The 12,718-nt window shown below is 34.8% G+C and overlaps 1 long non-coding RNA gene across 1 annotated transcript; it reads right to left on the bottom strand.

The window, feature by feature from the left end:
• Positions 1 to 2,504: 2,504 nt before the first annotated feature.
• LOC145801312 (uncharacterized) lies at positions 2,505 to 12,495 on the bottom strand. The gene is made up of 2 exons (XR_014342602.1): positions 11,343 to 12,495; positions 2,505 to 2,830 (listed from the first exon to the last, which is right to left on the bottom strand). It is a non-coding gene; the product is annotated as an uncharacterized LOC145801312 (long non-coding RNA).
• Positions 12,496 to 12,718: the final 223 nt, after the last annotated feature.

The raw sequence follows: 12,718 nt of genomic DNA on the forward strand, positions 1-12,718 counted from the left end.
TGCTCATTTTTTATCATCCAAATACATAGTGTAGATTAAAATTTTGTTTGTTTGTTTGTTTGATTAGATTGATAAATATGATAGAAAATGAAAGACATTTTTACGTTCTTAATTAAATGCATTTGGTTACTATGGAAATTTTATGAGATTGTATGAAAATTAGGAAGTCCAATAAGAGCTCGCTACTTTGAAGTTAACATACAGATATGAATTATTCAATTTCTTAGTCTTTTCACCACTCTCATGTCAAACAAACGCATTTAAATTTGTATATTTTTTTATTTTTAATAAATGTTTTTCACACTTTTTTCATGCTCTCAAGTATTAAATTAAAAAAAAAGAAAGAACACGGAGGGAAGAATCCCTGGTGTCCTGACTTAAATTGTTCAAATTTTGAAATGACTTTTTCGCCTACCATATTAGGCTTTAACATTTATTGATTTGGACAACTATCTCAAATTACACTACATGAGTAAATCAGAAATTTTAAAAACTAAATAATTGAAATTGATAATTTAGGGATAAATATAATTTTTTTTAAAAAAAATTAATGGATAAAAATGAAATTAACCCTAAAATTAAATTACTTTCAAGGAAGTTGATTTACAAATACCTAATTTTAATTGAGGAGGTAGAGAAGACATTTCACAAAATCAAATACGTCTAGAAAAACTAGTTGAGAGATCACTTACAAATACCTAATTTTAGTTGAGGGGGGTAGAAAGACATTTCACAAAATCAAATACATCCAAAAAAATAATTGAAAGGATCACTATCCACGAAACAGAATTAAAGATGTCTAATTTTATGTTTGGGTTTGGATTACAGAGAATAATGATTTATATGACATTGACACTTTCAGTAAATTAAATATTTAAATTTTATTCGTTGATTAACCTATTAAATATTGAGCTTATAAAAAAGTATATCAAATTAAAATCATTAATTTAAAAGGGGGGAATTTTTTTTAAGGTCTCTAATAATAGTAATTTAGAGGATAAAGGACATCGAAAAAAGAGATGATGCATCAGGTCCCTCAACTAGAACGCGCGCATTTTTAATTCTTTCTTGGACCAAAATACCCTTCACAAATGACTATGTTCCATTCCAAACATCCAACCATCTTCACAAGTAAGAGAACAGGAGAATTAGGGTTTCACTATCAACATTAGGATTTCATTATCTTTTGCGAAAATCTTTTCCATTCCTTCCTCACAAATTTCGCTGACCCGTTTTCATTGTTTATCGTCATCTTAATTCATCGTCATCTCATTGCATCTTCATCTCCGGGCATATTAGTTTGTAATTAGGGTTTCATCCTCACTCTAGTAAGTTTTCTATAATCCAATGAGTTTTTCTCTGGAAACACATTTAATTGCATATTATATTAACCTTCTATTAATTAGGGTTTCAATTTTGTGATAAAAGACTACATGAATTTAAAAAATGTTGTTTCTCTGAGTTTTAAACTTATTCTTGAAGATGTTAGTGTGATTTTGTTGTTAATTTCTCTTGCATTTGAATTTCTCTAGTATTTGCTTGATATATGTTTCTTCTTGAATTTTCTCTGGCATGTTTATTCCCATTTGTTTCTGTTTATTCCCCCATTTTCTCTAGCATGGTTAATTTCATTCAAATTTCTCTACTCCGTAAATTTATCTACTTTGTAAATTTCTCTGGAATATGAAATTTTCTCAGGCATTTTCATTTTCAATGCTTGCTAAATTTATATATATATATATATATATTTTTTAATTTTCTCTTACTATATTTTACATCTATATGTAATATTACTCTCTTGTTTATGTCTAAATTTCTTTAGTATTTATAATTTTTTCAGGCCACATCACTTTTCTCTCTTGTTTGTTTCTGTCATGTTTAAATTTCTCTGGTTGTGTATTGAAATTTCTTTCGCATTTTAATATTATAGAATGAAAATTTTCTCTGGGATGTGTAATTTTCTCCGACATTTTCATTTTCTGTATTTACTAGATTTTTGTTTCTTTCTTAAATTTTCTCTGACTATATTTTACATCTTTATGTAATTTTTAACAATTTTTGAAAATTTCTTTATCATGTTTATGTTGCTTTGTTTATTTTCTCTAGGAATGGAAATTAGCTGTGGCAACATGTATTCCACACGAAAACACTTAGTATTCTCTTGTCTATGTCTAAGTTCCTCTGGAATTTATAATTTTCTCTAGCCAAATTACTTTTCTCACTTGTTGATCTCTCTGGCATGTTTATGTTGCATTATTAATTTTCTCTGAGAATGGAAATTTTATGTGGGTAGATGTATTCCACAAGAAAACAATTAGTACTCTGACATTTAATTTTCAGTGTATAATTTTCTCTGACATTTATAATTTTCTTTAGCCACCTTAGTTTTCTCCCTTATATGTAATTTTCTCTGACATGTTTAATTTTTTCTGGAATTTAATGATGATATCTTTATGTATTCATTGTCTAGAGATGGCGAAACCCAAAAGCAACAAAACACCAGAAACACCACGAAAGAAACAGAAACTCTCTAAGTCTTTTTATGATCTTAGATTAAAAAGCAACAAAACATCACAAACTCCTCGCCAAAAAACACAAGTCCCAGGTGATGAAGCAACAAGCATCAAAATGAATACCCCAACTTCAAAAGACTCAAGCTCAAGGAGGAAAAAACATGTTAAACCCCAAAGAAAGAGAGCTCATTACAGTATTCAATACCGATCCAACCTCTCATTTGTTGTCTCCTTTTTTCAAACACTTAAATTCAATTCAAACCAACTTGAAGAACTTCAAAAGACTCCATTCTAGTATTTGATTTAAGCTCTAACCACTGGAAGAATGGATACAAGGAAGTCTAGAAAATCTGATAATGATGTAGTTGCAATAATCCAACGTTACAATGAAAAAACAAAAGCATTCACAATTGGTAAAAAAACTTGACCTTTACAACCAATGACATGACCTTGATTTTTGGTTTGCAAGGTAATAAAGGAGCCATGTCACTAAGATACTCAAAAAAGCCAAACACTAAATTCCTAAAGCGATGATTCCCAAAGGACATAAGGCTCACTAGTCCTGTTCTTAAGAATGCCTTGGTCAAAGCAATGAAAGGCAAGCAACCAACTTGACTTCAAAGATGTAGCAATCATTATTATCTTGTACTTGTGTCTCACCCTCTTTTTTGCAATAAGTGGGAATTCAATAGTGTAATAACCCTCACCATTGTTTACTGCATAACCACTGATTACCGTTAATTGAACTGATTATGATTGATAAGCGAACTGATTAAAATACTGAACTGATTGACTGAAATCTAGAACTGAATTGACTGAGTATATCTATTTACTTTTGCATTTATTTGTTTGATTGTTTGATTATCTGTTCACCTTCTTATGCTTTTAACTGTTAATTGAAGGCCCTATCGGCGGCCGAATCCGGGAATTGATTGAGGTTTCTCGACCCTCATAATTAATGTGATTTTATGGTGTATTTACCTGAAATTTGATTTAGTATGATTAAATTAGATTAAATATTGGGTTAATTGCAAAGTTTGACTTAATTACAATTAGACCACTTAGTGGCCATTATCTATGCACTTTTGAGCCTTATACATTGAATTAAAACACTTTTGCTCAGCTCATTTTGAGCATACCACCGACTTGAGAGAGGGAGTGAGAGTGTCTTCATCTCTTTTGCTTGATCTTGCTTGGATTGAGAGGATTGAAGTATAGATTTCATATTTGAGCTCCTAAACCTTGAATACAAGACTAAGGTAGGAAACTCATCTTCTTATTGTTGCCATTGAGCTAGTTCTTGCATGATTCATGCTTCATGGTAGAACTAAGTCATGTTTTGGTTCATTGTTGTTGAAATGAAGCTCATTCCTTGCATGCATGTTAGTATTGTTGGATTTTGAGTTGAGTTCTTGGCAAATCGTCACATGCATGTAACAACCCTCATACTGTTTACCGATTAAAGACTGATTGATTACCGATAAACATCAATTACCGTTAAACTGAACTGATTATGACTGATAATTGGACTGGTTAAAGTACTGAACTGACTGACTGAAAACTGGAACTGAATTGACTGAGTGTGTATGTTAATTTGTATTCTATCTGTTTGATTGATTATTTGATCTGTTTGTGTTTTTATGTTTAAACTGCTAATTGAAGGCCTTATCGGCGGCCGAACCGGGAATTGGTTAGTGTTCTATGATCCTTAGAATTAATGTGATTTTATGGGATAATTATCTGAAAAACTGTTAGGTATGATCAAATTAGATTAAATAAGCTAATTAAAGAGTTTTGGACTTAATTACCTTAATGCCACTTGAGTGGCCCACTACTTGGATCATCTTTGATTCTCATTACACTCACACATACACATTTCATCAGCTCATTTTGAGCACACCACTGACTAGAGAGAGGGAGGTAGGGAGTTAGAGTGAATTCACCTTGAATTCCTTGGAAACTTGAAGAATTGCTTGGTAATTGAAGTGTAGATTGCTAAATTGACCTCCTAGTCTTGCATTGGAGACCTAAGGTAGAGTAATTACCCTCTTGTTCATCTTGTTCATGCATGATTCATGCTTCATTGTAAAACTAAGTCATGTTTTGGTTCATTGTTGTTGAATTGAAGCTCAATTCATGCATGCATGTTTGTAATGTAAAAGTTTGAGTTGTTTTCATGGCAAAAGGTTACATGCATGTTCACAATTATGTTTAAGTCCATGATTTCATTATGTTTTGGAGACAATTGGCTCCTTAGAGCATCAAATTGAAGCTTTGAAATGGTTTGAATTCATGCATGTTTGCATGTTCTTCTTGTTCAAGAAAATGGTTTGAAATTGGGTTTCAATTAAACGCCCTTGGGCTTTGATTTCTCAAAATTGAGCTTTGAACTATGATTTTCTATATGTTTACAAGTGTTTTCTGGAAATTCAGCCCAAGAGGATCGGTTTTGATGCTTTTGAAATTGGTTTTTGGCTTGGAGGTGCAATCTGGAATTCCCAGATTTTTCACTTCCGCTCGAGCATGGAAATTGCCGCTTGAGCGTGGAATCCGAGCATCCAGCATCTCTGCACTGTTTTACTATCCGCTCGAGCGGAGAACTGGGCGCTCGAGCGGAGTCTTGTGTATCAAGCTCGAACGGGCGTCGGGCGGAGATTTCACCTATCCAGTACTTTTACAGTACGCTCGAGCGGGATATTTGATGCTCGAGCGTGTACCTCTGTTGCATGTCCGCTCGAGCGGGTAAACCTGCGCTCGAGCGGGACTCTATTTTTCTGAAAATTTTGAAACTGCTTTTTGAGTGCATCTTTGCATCCTCATCCCATTCTAGGCATTCTTAGGCCTAGTTTAAGACATCTTATTGAGGATATAGATGTAGAACACACCGAGGCAAATTAGGGATTAAGTTATTATCTTTCCCAACTGTGTAGCTTAGTGTGTGTTCAATCTGTTAACTGTGTAGGGTTGGCGACTGGGGAGGCACGCTCTAGCTTACTGTAGCCCAAACTCTGTGAGTAACGATTGTGTAAAGATACGTTCAAAAATGATTATTTTCTGAACAACTGAACTGTACTGTTTCTGAATTGAATACTGTTAATTGAATGAATGTATGTCCTATATTCTGAACTGTATTGTGGCATCCTTAGCACCTACTGTTTACTGTTTACTGTTACTGTTACTGTTACTGTTACAGAGATCTCTGTCGGTTCCCTTGTTGGAACCACTACTGTTTACTGACTGATGGCCATCAATACTGTTCGGTCTTCTAGACCTACTGCTTACTGTTATGCTAATGGATGTACCACATATGACTGTTTACTGTACTGAACAACTGAAATACTGATTGAAATGAACTGTTTTCATACTGTAAGGACATTCATTCTTAACCCCTTTACGCATTATGTTATTCACTGGGCTTTAGCTCACTGCTTATATATATATGTAGGTGTTCAGGCACTAGACCGCGGCTAGGAGCGTTAGGGTTACTCCAGTTTTTGTCAAGCCAGCCTATGTGCCTCACTGCGAGGTTCCGAGCCTATCGTGCTAAGGCTTAGGGGTGTTTTAGATTCCCCCTTCTGTACCGTCTTACTGTTCTGTATAGACTGAATGTTTACCGTACTGTTATGGAGGGATTAAGTCCCTAGTCTGAATGATTGTAAATATTGTGCATACTGTTTTGTACCGTTTATGTACAAATGTATGAAAAATCTTTTTGGCATACAGACTGTCACAGCTCATTGGACACTGTTTATTTACTGTATTGGCTTCCGCCAGGCCCTGTACTCTGTTTTACTGTTTTACTGTTCTGCAGGCCTTCGGTAATCTCGGATTACGGGCCGGTTACGGTGCTAAACCCGTAGGGCCGGGTCTGGGTCGTGACAATGCATGTCCGTGTTTTGAGTGTAGGCCATGTTTTCATCATGTTTGTGAATCAATTGGCTCATTAGAGCATGTTTTGAAGCTTGAAAGTTATTTGAAGATCATGCATGTCATGTTGAGGATTGTTCTTGAAAAATTGGTTTGAAATTGGGTTTGATTAAACACCCTTGGGCTTTGATTTCTCAAATTGAGTTTTGAATCATGTTTAACTATGAGTTTATAAGAGTTTTCCAGAAAATGGGCCCAAGAGGATCGGTTTTGATGCATTTGAGCTTGAGTTTGAGCTTGGAGGTGCAATCTGGAATTTCCAGATTTTGCACTCCCGCTTGAGCGAGGGAAGGTGACGCTCGAGCATGGAATTCGAGCATCCAGTATCTCTGCACTGTTTTGCATCTGCTCGAGCGGAGGACTGGGTGCTCGAGCGGAGTCTTGAGTCTCAAGCTCGAGCGGGCGTCGAGTGTCCGTCGAGCGGAGATTTCACCCATCCAGTACTTTTGCAGTACGCTCAAGCGGGGGATTTACCACTCGAGCGGGTACTTTTGTCTGCATGTCCGCTCGAGTGGAGTGACCTACGCTCGAGCGTGACCTCTGTTTTCTGAACAATCTGAAAATGCTTTGAAAAGTACATCTTTGCATCCTCATCCCATTCTAGGCATTCTTAGGCCTAGTTTAAGACATCTTATTGAGGATATAGATGTAGAACACACCAAGGCAAATTAGGGATTAAGTTATTATCTTTCCCAGCTGTGTAGCTTAGTGTGTTCAATCTGTTAACTGTGTAGGGTTGGCAATTGGGGAGGCACGCTCTAGCATACTGTAGCCCAAACTCTGTGAGTAACAACTGTGTAAAGATATGTTCGAAATGATTATCTTCTGAACAACTGAACTGTACTGCTTTCTGAACTAATACTGTTAATTGAATGAATGTATGTCCTATGTTCTGAACTGTATTGTGGCATCCTTAGCACTTACTGTTACTGTTACAGAGATCTGTGTCGGTTCCCTTGTTGGAACCACTACTGTTTACTGACTGATGGCCATCATTTACTGCTCGGTCTTTTAAGACCTACTGTTTACTGTACTGTTATGCTAATGGATGTACCACATATGACTGTACTGACTGAACGACTGAAATACTGATTTAATGAACTGTTTTCATACTGTAAGGACATTCATTCTTAACCTCTTTATGCATTATGTTATTCACTGGGCTTTAGCTCATTGCTCATATATATATGTAGGTGTACAGGCACCAGACCGCGGCTAGGAGCGTCAGGGTTACTCCAGTTTTGTCAAGCCAACTACCGTGCCTCACTGCGAGGTTCCAAGCCTCATGCTAAGGCTTAGGGGTGTTTTAGGACTCCCCCTTCTGTACTGTCTTGCTGTTTTGTAACAACCAAATGGATTGTATAGACTGAATGTTTACTGTACCGTTAGATAGGGATTGGGTCCCTATTCTGAATGATTGTATATATTGTGTATACCTTTCTACTGAATGTAAATATGTTTGGGAAGTCCTTTTGCATCCAGACTGTCACAGCTCATTGGGCATTGTTTAATTACTGTATTGGCTTCCGCCAGGCCCTGTACTCTGTTTTACTGTACTACTGTTAAGCAGGCCTTCGATAATCTCGGATTACTGGCCGATTACGGTGCTAAACCCATAGGGCCGGGTTTGGGTCGTGACAAATAGGGTGGGTTTTTATCAAGTACGTCGAACTTCTTGAATCAATGAAACAGTATGATTGGCCAGAAGCAATCACAACATTGATTGATTCTATCACAACATTACACAAAACTCCAGAAAAAGTTACAGGATGCGTCATTGCATTGCCAGTAAGTAGAATTTCTATTCAAATTTACAGTTATGATACTTACAAATTTGTGTGTTTAGCAAAATTTAATTATTTCAATTTCCATCACAGTATTGGTTATGTGAACATGCGAATATCATTGACTGGGAAGCCAATAACACAACTGAATTCCCAAGATGTGCCAAGTGGAACCTACAAAGCTTGACCAAATAGCTGCAGAAAACACTAGTCCACTCTCTTGCACCTCGACAGGTTAGATTTCTATTGCCACTGAAATCTTAGTAAAATTCCAAAATTTATCTGACTATTGGTTTGTTTCCCTCCTTGTGCCTTACTTGATTTGATCAATTTTCTCTGCAATGCAATATCTTATATGGAATAACTTATGTGCCTCAACTAATTGAGATCAATTTTCTCTGAAATTTCAATTTATGTTGCTTCTTTGATTACCACTGGTTTATTTCTGCCCTTGTAATGAATTCTCTCTAGAATCCAAATTTCTCTGACCATAATTATAGTAACATTAACTTATATGCCTTGATTGATTTTCTCTAATATCTAAATTATGTTGCTTGTTTCATAATTTTTTCTGACCCATAAAATTATTTCACCTTGTGTGTAATTTTATCTGGCACATAACTTGTGTCTTGACTGATTGAGATCAATTTTCTCTGAAATTTGAATTTATGTTGCTTCTTTGATTAGCATTGTTTATTTCTACCCTTGTAATAAATTCTCTCTGGAATCCAAATTTCTCTAACCACAATTATAATAACATTAACTTATATGCCCTGTTTGATTTTCTCTGATATCTAAACTATGACTTATTTCATAATTTTCTCTGACCCATAAAATTATGTCTCCTTGTGTGTAGGGCTGCAAACATACCGAGCCAAGCCGAGCTTTGCTGAGCTCGAGCTCGGCTCGTTTACTTATCGAGCTCATTTATTGAGCTTGAGCTTAGCTTGATAAGAAACTAGGCTCGAGCTCAGCTGGGCTCATCTCGTTAATATTAATGAACTCGAGCTCGGCTCGACTCAGCTCAGCTCGATACATTTTTTTTAATATTATTTATATTATTTAAATAAAAATATTTAAATAAAAAATATTATTTATATTATAAAAAATGTACTTATATTATTATTTATATATTATTTAATATACAAATAACATATTTATTATATAATTTAAATAAAGATAAACGAGTCGAACTTAATGAGTCGAGCTTATGCGAACCCGAACTTGGCTTGTTTACTAAACGAGCCTAATATTCGAGCATGAGCTCAGCTCGTTTACTAAACAAGTCGAGCTGAGCCAAGCCGAGCCCTTAACGAGCCGAGCCGAGCTTGTTCATGCATAGCTTGGTTCATTTGCAGCCCTACTTGTGTATAATTTTCTCTAGCCATACAATTTTCTCTGAAATTTACTTCCCATTAGTATGATTTAGATGAATTTCATCTGACTTATTTGAATTTTTTTCTTAGTGAATTTTAAATATTTCTCTAATAAAAGAACCTCCTATTACAGATAGATAACAAGGAGATAGTTAAAAACCCATCAAAAGAATTTTGTCTTGGTAAAAAGAAAAAGAAAAAATCAAAAAAGGCATTGGTCAAATTCAAGGAGACATTAGAAGAGTCATCTGAAGAAGGAGGGAATGAAGAAGGAGAAAGCAACACAGAAGAACAAGAAGCAAGCAATGGAGAAGAAGATCAAGAAGACCAAGACAATGAAGAAGAAGATGAGGGCAATGAAGAAGAAGATGAATGCACTAAATCGAAAGAGGAAGAAGAAAACAATGAGGAAAGGGATGAAGAAGAACATAATGAGCCGATTAACCAACATCATGATAGCATTTGCGGTTCAACAATGCATCAGCCTCAAGAATCTGAGGAATCAAATGATGCTCAAATTGCTAATCTACATCAAAGACTAAAGGCACTTTCTAAATCCAAAATAGAAGAAGAAAAAAATTGGAATGAATTACTTCAAGAAAAGGACATTGCAAAAAGAACCTTGACATCAAATAACTCGGAACTTCAAGAAAGAAATAGCACAAACCAAATGAAACTAAGGATATTGGAGATTTAAAAAGATGATAAAAAAACAATTCAACAGTTGAGATGTTTAATTTCAGAGCTTGAAACTGAAAATATTAGATTGCATGAACAAATTCAAGAACTATTCGTCCAACTAACAGCACAACCTTACCGAACACCAAAACAAGTTCAAACCCAACGTCAGTGAAAATCTTGAACCACATAACTTAGAGAAATTTCTATTTATTATAATTTTCACGGCTTGCAATGCATGCCGTAAAAACTCTTTCGTAGCATGCATACAAATGTCATTATATGACATGTAAAAAGTTGATCGTCATTTACGACATGCAGGTAAAGTTGTAAAAAGTAATAAATTAAACATCAATAGAATACTTTGTATGTCGTATGGCATTTTTTACATGCCATAAATCATTATATTTTTTATAGCATAATTTTGCATGCCGTAGAAGGTTATTTTTAATATATTTATAACATATTTTGTATGCTGTATATAATCTTTTACAACTTTTTTTTGCATGTCATAAATCATTACACTTTTCACGACATAATTTTGCATACCATAAAAAGTTATTTTTAATATATTTATGACATACTTTGTATGCCGTATATAATCTTTTACGACATTTTCTTACATACCATAAATCATTACACTTTTCCTGGCATAATTTTGCATGCCGTAGAAAGTTATTTTTAATACACACACACACACATGAACATAACCTTGCCTAGCCATATGCACATCCCAACAAAGACAGTAGCTTATAAAGTGTGGCAACTTGTGAACAAACCAAGCAGTAGCTTATAAACTTAAAGCCCTAAATCTCTAAGGCATTAACATTTTTTGGTAACACTATTAGAAATATTTCAATTAAATTTGGCTTTTAACCAAATTAGCAAAACTCGTGCAATGAAATATGTCAGCATTTTCACTTCTATCATCTAATCTAACCTACATACAGATAAATCTCTAACATAATCCATGTAGTAGATCAAATAGAAAAGAAATGTAATGAACTTCCCTACTTGACAGCAACAGAAAATCAAGTACATAAATGAGGAAAATAAAACCAAACCTTGTTCAAAAGGGCACCTAGCTAGATCCCCAAAATACTGAGACAATGAATCTGCACTTCTTCCCTGCAAGATAAATGTGTCAGTATACTTAACTAAGCAAGAACTTGCAGATTTTAACGAAAGAAAAATCAAACCAAATTTACTGCTGAATTTTCCACGAAGATTAAAATTTCAGTATTGGCAAATCCCCTTTATTTTATATCTCAGCATCACTGTCAACAAACATACACCAGTTTTGTCATGAAACTAGAATTATGTGCATCTATGAAGATTCAACATAAATCTGAAAAAAACAATAAAAAAAAAGGTAACCTAGTGCCCCAAGTATGTCCCCTACCTTTTGGAAGCCCGCAAAGATGGCACCATCATTCTCTGAAGTAGTGAGCTCCTGCTCAACCTTTTCAAGATCTTTACTCACAGTTTGCATTTCTTCAGCTAAAGACTTTAATTGGATTTGGCCATTTGATATGCAGATGGAACAAGCAATAAATTGTACAAATCAACTAGAGACACCCCATTCACATATTACATTAAGAAAAATGCAAACCTTAGGCTGCTTCCAAATGAATGAGATCCTTATCAAAATCCAGCAACTCTGGCATCTTCTCGGCAACGAGCTAATGAAGACAGGAAAGCAATTGACATAGTATCACACAAATTCAAAGAAACATTGGAAGAATAAAATACAAAAAAGATGTTGAACATGCGCAACAAAATGGAAGCTGTTAAACAAATATGGTGAACTATTCAAGAAGAGAAAACAGTTAATACACGCAAAGCAATTTAAAGAACCATTATAAATTTGTACATACAAAATTACTCTCTCAAAACACAAGGATGTCAGATAACCAGATTTTGTTTCATAAAGAAAACTTCAGTGTTATGTGTTATCAGACAAATATTTGGCAAGTAGTAACCAAAAATTCCTTTACAAAAAGAAGAGTCATCATTTTTCCTTTCAAGCATATTTCTAAATTGTTCTCTTTTACAGAAAACATTGTATGCCTACTCCTGGGCATAAATCAAGCTCCTGAGGTCGCTAATGCATCAATGTCATTTTATTGTTCCTTGCACAAGTATCAGACAGCTTAAGTAGGCTGTCCAATTTGAATCCTATGGCAGATCCCGAAATACAAAGGAGGACGTCAATGCCAAAAGCTTTCAACCAAACAAAATATTACAGATCATAACATACTTCAATCTCATAGAATAATACCTCAAGCAGTGCCTTGGTTCAATGCATTTCCTATAGTGAGAATTGTCTGCATTACTTGACACAAGTTTGCAAATTCTTTTACCTATAATAACGGGTATGATATTAAGGAACAACATTCTAGAAACAAAGCATTAGAAACACCACCCCAACACCCCCCCC

This window comes from Camellia sinensis, chromosome 10, assembly GCF_055761805.1.
Source record: "Camellia sinensis isolate YWXY chromosome 10, ASM5576180v1, whole genome shotgun sequence".
In the NCBI taxonomy this organism is placed as follows: Eukaryota; Viridiplantae; Streptophyta; class Magnoliopsida; order Ericales; family Theaceae; genus Camellia; species Camellia sinensis.